This window comes from Phyllobates terribilis, unplaced genomic scaffold, assembly GCF_046119375.1.
Source record: "Phyllobates terribilis strain yellow unplaced genomic scaffold, ASM4611937v1 Scaffold_60__1_contigs__length_8166268, whole genome shotgun sequence".
NCBI classification, from domain to species: domain Eukaryota; kingdom Metazoa; phylum Chordata; class Amphibia; order Anura; family Dendrobatidae; genus Phyllobates; species Phyllobates terribilis.
The window spans coordinates 4,379,140-4,389,889 of record NW_027362820.1 but is presented as its reverse complement, the minus strand read 5'-3'; the positions used below and the strand labels follow the sequence as shown (position 1 = coordinate 4,389,889).

At 42.6% G+C, this 10,750-nt stretch overlaps 1 pseudogene; it reads left to right on the top strand.

The window, feature by feature from the left end:
• The first annotated feature begins 268 nt into the window (after positions 1-268).
• The window catches only part of LOC141192383 (vacuolar protein sorting-associated protein 37A-like), a 30,388-nt pseudogene continuing 19,906 nt past the window's right edge, over positions 269-10,750 (top strand).

Below are 10,750 nucleotides of genomic sequence, written 5' to 3'. Positions count from 1 at the left end.
CCACTGCTGGCGCCTGAGGCAGGAGCGGGACTGTGTTATACCGCCACACGACTGCCGCAGATCTTGTAAGAGCCCTGACTGCACCTGCCTGATGATAATGTGTCCTATAACGTGGGTCCTGGTACCAGACTGCCCTTTACATATTAATCACTAGCTGGGAACCAGTTACTTACAGGTTCTAGTTTCTGATGTGTTTCCAGGACCTGTAGTTATCAACATTTTACCCTTAAGGCCCAGTTATAATATTACTGCAACACTCTCACTACATATGAGCGTCCTGTACGTGTATACCTGCCCTGTGTGCGGCACAAAAGTATATAACAAAATGTGTGTACACAAATACCTATCTCCTGAATGGTATTACTGCTAGATCTCCTGTACATAGAAATATGAGGTTCTTAGCGCACACTTTGAGCAAATTGTGCGAGCCCATCTGCCAACGTCAAGGCGACCTCTTCAGATGGGTCCCTACACTAACACTACACTAACTTACTAACTGGGACCACCATTTTTAATGTTTATTATTACTGCACTAATGCAATCAATTGTACCTGTTATAATTCATTTTTTTAATTAGTTTTATAATTTTTTATTACTCTTGTGTTTATGATAATGGTATTACTAAAATCCCTATACTTAGTGTTGATCCAGAAGAAGGCAAAAACCCCAGGACACCTTCAGCCAATTTGTGTCACAGGGGAAAAATTCCTTCTTGACCCCGAGAAAAGGCGATCAGTCCTAGGACCCTGGATCAAATCTAATAATGTTATTACTAGTTATTAATAATTCTTATTAATATTACACAACTAATTGTACTGCTACTGTAGTTATTAGTATTTTAATTTAGGTTTTTGTACTTTTTATAGATTATATATTATTTATGTCCTGCTATCTTATTACTTTGTTATTCTAACTTTTCTATAACTACTTAAAATAATCAAAACAACACTATAATTATTTTTATATTCTTACTATTATTAACATCCTGCTATCTTATTACAGTATTATTCTACTTTCCTATCACTACTAATACTACCCTATACCTAGAGTGTTGATCGAGAAGAAGGCAAAAACCCCAGGACACCTTCAGCCAATTTGTGTCACTGGGGAAAAATTCCTTCTTGACCCCGAGAAAAGGCGATCAGTCCTAGGACCCTGGATCAAACCTAATAATGTTATTATTAGTTGTATAATTAATATATTACTTATTGTACTACTGGAGTTATTTTAATTTATGTTTTTATTTTTATAAATATAGCTATTTAATATTCTTCTTATTATTAATAACCTGCTATATTTTTACATTATTATTATTCTTTCCTATCACTACTAATACTACCCTATAACTACAGTATTGATCCAGAAGAAGGCAAAAACCCCAGGACACCTTCAGCCAATTTGTGTCACAGGGGAAAAATTCCTTCTTGACCCCGAGAAAAGGCGATCAGTCCTAGGACCCTGGATCACACTGCTATTCTACCTACTACTATTACTACTGTTATTTTATTACTATTTTATTTATTTCTTACTATTATCACTAGTATTATTACTCTTATTACACTAATACTGATACACTACCACTATATTACACTATCCTGCTGTTATTTGGTGGTCTGGTACTTACCAGCCGGTATTGCCGTATGTGATGTTATCGGCAGAGAGGTTCCAGCAGGATGGTCCACATGATGTTCCTCTTTCCTCTCAAATACCGGTTGATGTACTGGCGGAAGTTGGTCTGGTTCTCCTTCTTCCTTCTTGTTGTTGGGATCGGTTGTCTTCTTTTCTGGCCTTTGGCCGTCACTTCCCCCCTAGGGATCTTGATGTGGAGTTTCATCTTCTTTGCTTTCTCTTCTTTCTCTTCTTCCTCTTCTTCCTCTTCATCCAGGTAGGCGCACAGTTCTTTTAGTGTCTTCTGTCTTAAATCCATGATGTCCAGCTTTATCTTCTTTGCTGCTTTCTCCTCTTCTTCCTTCTCTTCTTCCTCGTCTTCCTCTTCATCCAGGTACTTGCGCTGTTCTTTTAGTTCCTTGCGCCTTTCTTCCCTCTTCCTTTTCTCCCTGGCTTTATACTCTTCGATGCATCTTCTTTGGGCAATGGGGTTGGTCGGCATAAGGCGCTGGAAGAGAAGAGATGAAGTTAGGAGGCTACAAGGAAGATCCGAATACACAGCTACCTTATAGAAGAGGCCGTAGCGTTGCCCTGAGTCGTCTCACTGACCTCCTTCTTGTAGAGGGGAGAAGGGAGAAACTTCACACAATATGCCAGTCTCCTCAGCTGTTCCTCAGGACTGATGTAATCTGCAGAAAACACAACCAGATATTAGGAGCAATCCTCACCGTACAAAGAGGACGTATGTATGTGAAGACTGTCAGAAGGAGCTCACTGATGGATTCTCAGTTAACTAGTTCTGCAGCCAGCAATAGACAGTACAGCACAGAGGGTACAGGAGGCAAACTGTGCACAATTTTCAATAAAACTCAGAAAAATATTTACCACCAAGTATATGCATTAAAGGAAAGAAAATGTCCCCACAGATGAGTCTGTTTAATGAAAGCCCCAGAAAGCCATGTAAGAAGAGTATAGAGAACGGTGAGTGAGTGATGGATACTACCTGCTCCAACGCTGGCAGAATACTCCATCCCCATGGTGTCCGCTGATATCTTCTCTTGTAGAAATGTCTCCACAATCTATAAAACCTCAGGAGGCGTCAGCAGAGGGTTTGGTGATTGGCTGATAGATCAGTGGGGTCCGACCGCGGGAAACTCCAGCAATCACCAAAAAAGGGCAGTGACCCCCATTAGAAGTGATGGCTGGATCCTTCCAGATGGGAGATGTGATGAGTGTGGCGCCCCCCACTGGTGTCTCAGCGTATCATGTGTTGGGGAATAATGACTTCTCCTCTGGTAAATGGGCTGATTCCTGTCAGTTGTGCTCGCTGAGTGCGTGTGATGGGATGTGGCTCCGTCCATTATATTATATCACGTCTTATACCTATAATCTCTCGCTGATCGCAGGTGTCTGTCTTCACACTCAGATGAGATGGAACAAACTGACCACATAGGAGGTTTTTTTTTTTTCAAATTCAAACCGAGCAATCCTATTGGCTGAGTATGACTGTCGTTACCATGGTGACAGAATTTTAAAGGGACAGAACATTAATAATGTATAATAGTGTATTTTCTTACATATTTCACATAATAGTGGCTGATATATGGACCTGTACAGATAATATGTGGGCGCACACTTCTATAACTCCTCATATTTTTCATACAGCAATTTGGTGGTGCTGAAGAGATATTTTGGGCGTAATATAACTTGTGCTGGCAATTGATCATCTATAAAGTAGTCTGGTAATGTATGTAATGGTCCTAAGATTGTGCTTTTATGTTCAATACAAATCTAAATATTAATCAGACGTCACTCCCTGCTATTTGAAGGGTTTTTGTCCCTCTCCCTATGTCAGAGTAGTATCACATATAGCTCGGATACGCTGCAGCCTTCAGAACAATGAGCTCCGTTGTGGCTTTTCCCTGCACATTCGGCCATTATATAAGTGACGGCAGCTGCGTTGTGTCCCTGCACGGCTGATAGCGTCGCTGTGCAGGGATTCAGTATGGTGGAGCTGCGGCTCTTTTCTTTTATGGGTCGATACAAGTCTTGTTCAGACATATAAATATGCCTTGATTACATTGTAGAAAAGAAGGGTGACATTACAGGAGTTCCATACATTCTCAGTGTAAGATCAGTGGGGTCGGACCCCCGGCACCAGGGAGTATACAGAAGGAGCTTGTGAATGTCTTACTGACGCGCCCCTGGGCCTGTGTCGCGCTGCGTTGCGCACGCGGGAGCTTACCCGGAGCCGGATCTGTTGAGGGTTGTAGTCTCGTGGCGGTGACCTGGTCCGTGCCCAGGGAGTCAAACTGAGCGGCGATGTATTAGCGGTAGATGTTGGACGACTACGCCACCCGTTGAATGCAGCGAAGGAGCTGCCGCTGCAGGGCAGACCGCTGAGGCCGGTGGTAGGATTGTGCAGCGTGATAGTATCACCCCCAACGGGAGGGGTATGGCCTCAGGGCAGCAGATGTGGATGATGGGGGTAGCAGGAACCACTCGGAGACGGTACGGTGTAGTTCAGGGTCTTTACTGGTGACAACGATAGACCCTCCCGGAGTACTGGCTAGCGATTGGGGCCTGGTCAGTCCTTGAGCAGATGGGATCTCCCCTGCCCAGGCGGAGTTGTAGGCCTCCCAAACTGACGATACTCTTCTGGCTACCTTGCTAGAGGCGGGTATAAGTAGCCCACGTCCCTGAGTGTACCGTGTGGTGCTCACCCGTATGGCCGGTGACTCGGGGCCTTCTAGTAGCTTCCGCTCCACGATGGCGGTGCTGGTCCCATGCGTGTGACCGTGCCTTCGGGTTTCTTGGCCAGAGGACCTGAAATCCCCTGCCTGACGGATTCTGCTGCTGGGTAGGAGTTAGTCCCCACAGCCTCGGACTCCGGGTCCGGTAAGAAATCTTCTCAGTCAGAGCGAGCTCTGCAGCTGCCAGCCCCTGACTCCTTATAGCACTGCTCCCACAGAGCTCCTGATGTTCTTTTCCTAGATCTGCTTCTCTTCTCTGTCTCTACTTCTTCTCTACTCACTAACCCTGCCTCAGCCCTAGGTTTATATAGGGGAAGTTCTTCCCCTCCCAGGACTGGGCAGGAGGTGTGGCATGCACAGGATCCCTGACCAAGAGACCTCCCACCTGCTCTCAGACATAACATTGCTGTTACTGTGGAAACCAGACCCCTGGGGTGCCACATTACTTTAGTGGTCTTGTAAGCTCCTCATCCCACACTTTTCCTGTATAGGACATATAGCTTTTCTGTATACATAACTCTTATGTAAAAACAACATCCTCCATGCACATTTCTGTAGGTTGCCTGATGGTTCAGGTGTATTTACATTATTTTTTTCTACTGCCCGACCTAACAGCGTTAGCTTGCTCTTTTAGCAATCCAATTGTATTGTTTCACATTTGGGGCGATTGTGTCCGCAGCAGGTTTCATTGTGGCTTTATATAATGGGCACTATTTTTATAGGCTTATTTGGATATTAATGCCTTTGTGAATAGATACTTTGCTGCTACCTTGCTCTTTATTATATTGTGGTGGGCAGTCTGTAGTCATATATTGAGATTTTCTGTGACTAGTTGGGCATATATATGTGAGGATTAACCATATCAGTACCTTGCAATGGTTTTGTTATTCATTGGCGCAATTGTTGCTTTTTAGTTTTTTTTTTAGCATGTCTTGTATGTTTAGTCTTTAATAAAATTCTATATTTTTGCTATTCCTTGGTGATCCCGGTCATTGCATCCTTTCTTTCTCCTTGCTTCTTTGCATCTCTATTATGTAGCTGCAGGGTTAGGGACGGCCGGTTCCTTGCAGGAATAGTTATCAGGACGGGTGCGGTTTCTGCTGTAATAACTCATTCATGTGACCCATCAGTCATCACCCGATCAGCCGGGCAATGCTCAGCACAGGCCGCCGTCATCCCACTTCTCTACATCTATTATATAGACACTCCACAACTGCTCCTTCTCTTCAGAATTCAGAAAGATTTTTTTTTTTATTTTTTTATTTCCGCAGCCATGCAGTGACGCTAGGTAGGTGCAGAGCTAAAGGGAAACCCACCTCAGAAGAAAATTCTAGGGTCCTGATCACTAGAGATGAGAGCTTAAAGGGAATCTGTCACTAGGTTTTTGCCATATATTCCGAGAGCAGCATGATGTAGAGACAGAGACCCTGATTCCAGCGATGTGTCACTTTCTGGGCTGCTTGCTGGTGTTTTGATAAAATCTTTGTTTTATCAGTAGGAGGTTGTGACTAGAAGACTAGTAAACCTGCAACCAGGTATCCCTCATTTTTCAGGAGTGGTCCAAATTAAATAAAAAAGCGGTCTATAGGGCGCTAAAAGAAGGAACACTAGAAGTGAAAAAAATTTTAGGACTAAAAAATAAATTTAATGAGCCCTTTCCACAAAGCGTTTCGATAGTGAACTATCTTCCTCAGGTGGTACATGGCGCGCTTTTTCTCCCTTTCTCTTTTCTCATTTTTCACATGGTCTGTATAGCAGCCTTCTGCCTATGCACAGTGTACACAGAAAGCTGCCAATCAGTGGTGCAGCCGGTTATACGGAGCTCAGCATTCAGAGCACTGCTAGATCTGCAGTAGATAAAACTAAAATTTATCAAAACTGCAGCGAAATAAGGGACACATTTCTGGAATCAGGTTTCTGCCCTTACATCATGCAGATGGGATAGCAAAACCTGCTGGCAGATTCCATTTTAGAGCCATCGGATATTACCTTGTGACCTCTCAAAGGGGAACTTGATGTCTAGGATGGTTATTATTTTATGTCATGTGTCTCTTGATGCGGGATAACTTGTATGTAATGTGTTGTATGTTAGGTCTATGAACAGTACAAGTCCTTCAGTATAGGGTTACCTGAGAAGCGTACCCAGCATGAAGCAGGACTTGTATTATGTTTTGTCAGGGATGATTAATGTCTGAGTGCTTTATGCTGCGTTCTGCAGTCATCTCTCTGCCATCCTCCGTACACCCATCGCCGTCCTGTTCTCACACTTCTTTATTTGGCTTTTTTCTTGTGGTCGTAATATGGAGCATGTTGTATCCATAAAGCGGTCAGATTTGCCGGACCTCATGCTGTTCTGCCGAATCAGACCTAGATCATTATTGGGGGCTGGGGCACCTCCAATTCAAGACGGTAGACAAATCGTGTCTTGTGAGACTGCACGCTCCAGCACCCACAATACTGGAGCATCGGTTAGGTTTACACACATCCACCTGTTGTGTTTTCTTTTGGGACACAGCAGTTTGTAGAATTGTCATCATTAATGTTTTCTTTTTTTTTATCTTTCCAGTATTACTGAAATTCAGAAAGATGTGGAGTACAGACTGCCAATCACCTTTAAGAACTTCACCATCAGCATCAATATGTAAGTGACACGGGGTGCTATTGTCTTAGTTGAGAGATTACGTTGCATTTGTTGGGGTTATTAAATGTGAACCTAATGGGAATTAAAGGGATTGTCCTCTACTTTGATATTGATAACATCAGCATTGGGTATCAATATCAAATCGATGGGGTTCTGACAGCCCCCCAGAGAGGGAGCCGCATGCTCCTATTCACTTGTGAAGATGGCCCCCACTGATTCCATATTAATGACCTATCCAATGGGTAAGTGATCAATATCAAGGTAGTGGGCAACCCCTTAAAGAAAGCAGACCATGTTAGGTACTTCTAGAATATCTTTGTCCCATGCTGTTGATAGACCCCACCGCGTGTAATCGGTACCCTACAATGACTTGTCATCCATAGTCATGTCTTGTAGCACTGGAGCCATTAAATGATGTTGCTTGGCGGCTCATGACGTCACTATAGATGATGTGTATTAATGCAAGTTGTTTAATTGCTACTAATAAGAAATCACTTTAAATCAATATGGAGGCTTATAGGGTCCTCTCAGCTTCCTTTTACATATGGAAGTAGTGGTAGAACAGTATCGTCGATTGTCCCTCCCCAGAAAAATTATCCTTTTTTTTTTTTTGCAGAGCTCCGATGTGCCAGTCAAAAGGAAATGGAGTGTCTGCAGATTGGTGTGGGAGTGCAGAGGGGCGTGTCCGTGCACTTGAAAGGAGCTGTCTAAGTGCAGGGATACGCCCCAGTGCACTTCCAGACGGATTTGCATATGTTTTCCACACTAGATTTGTCATGATGGACTCATCAGATCTCTTATAACACCATTACGATCATATGTCAAGGTGCTGACGTCCCTTTATGCCTTACGCTACGTGCCACCTAAATGGATTTTCCATTGAGATGAGATGAGGGTGTTGGGTATTTTCCCCGGACCTGTCACGTTTCTGTAGGCTGCAGTCATGTATCCCGCGTCTTGCTCTAATACTTTGTTTTTATTGCAGTTTACTTCCGCCACAATTTCCTCAAGACAAACCTCTCATCACAGTCTTTCCACCGATAAGACATCACCTGGTGGACAAGCAAGGCCCCAATGTCACCTGTCCTTTACTACATAATGTAAGGAGACTTGGGAGATTTTGAGCACTGGACTTAGGAATGTTGTAATTTAACCTTTCAATGACTGAGGTGTTTTTTTTTTTTATAAAGTGGATCTGTGTGGTCTCCTGACACATCTGTTTTAGTAATCTTATAAACCCTATAAAATCACAAATGTGCAGAATTTGTGTTTCAGACCACTGTGCAGTGCCTTTGAAGGCTATGTTCACACATTGCGTTTTTTTCAGCGTTTTTTTAATGCAAATTTTCAGCTGTGTTTTACAGTACAAGCAAAGTCTATGAGGTTTCAGAAACCTCCTGCTCACACCCTGGTTTTTGTATGATCAGTATTTTGTGATTTGCATTGTTTTTTGCTGAATAGAGCACGTCACTTCTTTCAGTGTATTTCACCCATTGAAAGTAATGTGTAGTGAAAAAACGCCTAGTGTGAACATAGCCTTACATCTAATTGACAATGGGGTGTTACCTTACTCCTTGTCCATGTCTAATCAGTTTGGACAGTAGGCATAATCACTACGACCAGGGGCCTGGCAGTGGCCAGTTGTCAATGTATCCACACATTTCCAGAAGATTGGCACAACGCAGAGGACCTGGGAAGAAGAGATGCCACGGTATTGTTACTTCATAGGGAATACACCTCTTTATTTTGGTAGATGAGGTCTTTGTCAAACACATCTTCAGCAAAGGAGAACGAAATGAAAGGATTAATGTATGTGTTAATGACCCGGTTCTGCGTGTGCTCTACGTAAAATGTGGCTGCAGATGGCTGTGCGGCATCGACACGTGAGGTTTGGGAGCCCCCTTACATCTAATGGGTGGGGGTCTTACATTGAGGTCCCCACTTCAGACATTTCTGATATTTCCAGTGAATTTTCCAAGGAAGTTTCAGATAAAAATACCATAAGAAAATGTGGTCAACCTTGTTTTAGTTTTTTTTTTTAATATATAAGATTTTTAGTTATAGTCTTTGTTATGTTCACATAGAAGACCGGTGGGTTTTTTCTTTTTTAGTAACAAAGTATATACAGTGGGGAAAATAAGTATTGGATACACTGACGATTTTGCAAGTTTTCCCACCTACAAAGAATGGAGAGGGCTGTAATTTTTATCGTAGGTACACTTCACCTGTGAGAGACAGAATCTAAAAATAAAAAACAGAAAATAACATTTTATAATTTTTATATACTTATTTCATGTAATTATGCAAATTAATTATTTGATACAATAGAAAAACAGATCTTAATATTTGGTACGGAAACCTTTGTTTGCAATTACAGAGGTCAGACGTTTCCTGTAGTTCTTGACCAAGTTTGCAGACACTGCAGCAGGAATTTTGGACCACTCCTCCATACAGATCTTCTCCAGATCTTTCAAGTTTCGGGACTGTTGCTGGGTGCAGTTGTCCTGTCCCCTTTGCAGAAAAGCACCCCCAAAGTATAAGGTTTCACCCAGCATGCTTCCCAGTTGGGACGGTGTTCTTGGGGTTGTACTCATCCTTCTTCTTTCTCCAAACACGGCAAGTGGAGTTGATACCAAAAAGTCCTATTTTGGTCTCATCTGACCACATGACCCTCTCCCATGCCTCCTCTGGATCACCCAGATGGTCATTGGCGAACTTCAAACGGGCCTGGACATGTGCTGGTGTGAGCAGGGGACCTGCAGGAGTTTAATCCATGACGGCATAGTGTGTTACTAATGGTAATGTTTGAGACTGTAGTCTCGGCTCTCTTCAGGTCATTGACCAGGTCCTCCTGTGTAGTTCTGGGCTGATTCCTGACCTTTCTCAGAATCATCCTTATCCCACGGGTCGAGATCTTGCATGGAGCCCCAGACCGAGGAAGATTGACAGTCATCTTGTGTTTCTTCCGTTTTCTAATAATTGTGCCAACAGTTGTTGCCTTCTCACCAAGCTGCTTGCATATTGTCCTGTAGCCAATCCCAGCCTGGAGCAGGTCTACAATTTTGTCCCTGGTGTCCTTAGATAGCTCTTTGGTCTTAACCATGGTGGATAGGTTGGAGTGTGATTGATTGAGTGTGTGGACAGGTGTCTTTTATACAGGTAACGAGTTCAAACAGGTACAATAAATACAGGTGAGGAGTGCAGAGTAGGAGGGCTTCTGAAAGAAAAACTAACAGGTCTGTGAGAGCCAGATTTCTTGCTGGTTGGTAGGTGATCAAATACTTATTTCATGCAATGAAATGCGATTTAATTATTTAAAAATCATCAAATGTGATTTTTTTTTGGATTTTATTTTTAGATTCTGTCTCTCACAGTTGAAGTGTACCTATGATAAAAATGACAGACCTCTCCATTCTTTGTAGGTGGGAAAACTTGCAAAATCGGCAGTGTATCAAATACTTATTTTCCCTACTGCGTGCGTGTATGTATATATATATATGTGTGTGTGTGTGTGTGTATGTACAGTACAGACCAAAAGTTTGGACACACCTTCTCATTTAAAGACTTTTTATGTATTTTCATGACTATGAAAATTGTACATTCACACTGAAGGCATCAAAACTATGAATTAACACATGTGGAATTATATACTTAACAAAAAGTGTGAAACAACTGAAAATATGTCTTATATTCTAGGTTCTTCAAAGTAGCCACTTTTTGCTTTGATGACTGCTTTGCACACTCCTGG